Raw genomic sequence first — 494 nt, 5'->3', positions numbered from 1 at the left:
GCTGGAGTGCAGTGGCCAGATCTCAGCTCACTGCAAGCTCCGCCTCCCGGGTTTACGCCATTCTCCTGCCTCAGCCTCCGGAGTAGCTGGGACCACAGGCGCCCGCCACCTCGCCCGGCTAGTTTTTTGTATTTTTAGTAGAGTCGGGGTTTCACCGTGTTAGCCAGGATGGTCTCGATCTCCTGACCTCGTGATCCGCCCGTCTCGGCCTCCCAAAGTGCTGGGATTACAGGCTTGAGCCACCGCGCCCGGCCCCGGCTAGTTTTTTGTATTTTTTTTTAGTAGAGACGGGGTTTCACTGTGTTAGCCAGGATGGTCTCGATCTCCTGAACTCGTGATCCACCCGTCTCGGCCTCCCAAAGTGCTGGGATTACAGGCTTGAGCCACCGCGCCCAGCCTTATTTTATTAACTCTTTTTTTTGGGGGAGGAAATGGAGTCTCGCTGTGTCGCCCAGACTGGAGTGCAGTAGCGTGATCTCGGCTCACTGCAAACT

Source organism: Piliocolobus tephrosceles, unplaced genomic scaffold (genome assembly GCF_002776525.5).
Source record: "Piliocolobus tephrosceles isolate RC106 unplaced genomic scaffold, ASM277652v3 unscaffolded_108, whole genome shotgun sequence".
Taxonomy (NCBI): domain Eukaryota; kingdom Metazoa; phylum Chordata; class Mammalia; order Primates; family Cercopithecidae; genus Piliocolobus; species Piliocolobus tephrosceles.
Note: the sequence above shows the minus strand (reverse complement) of the source record.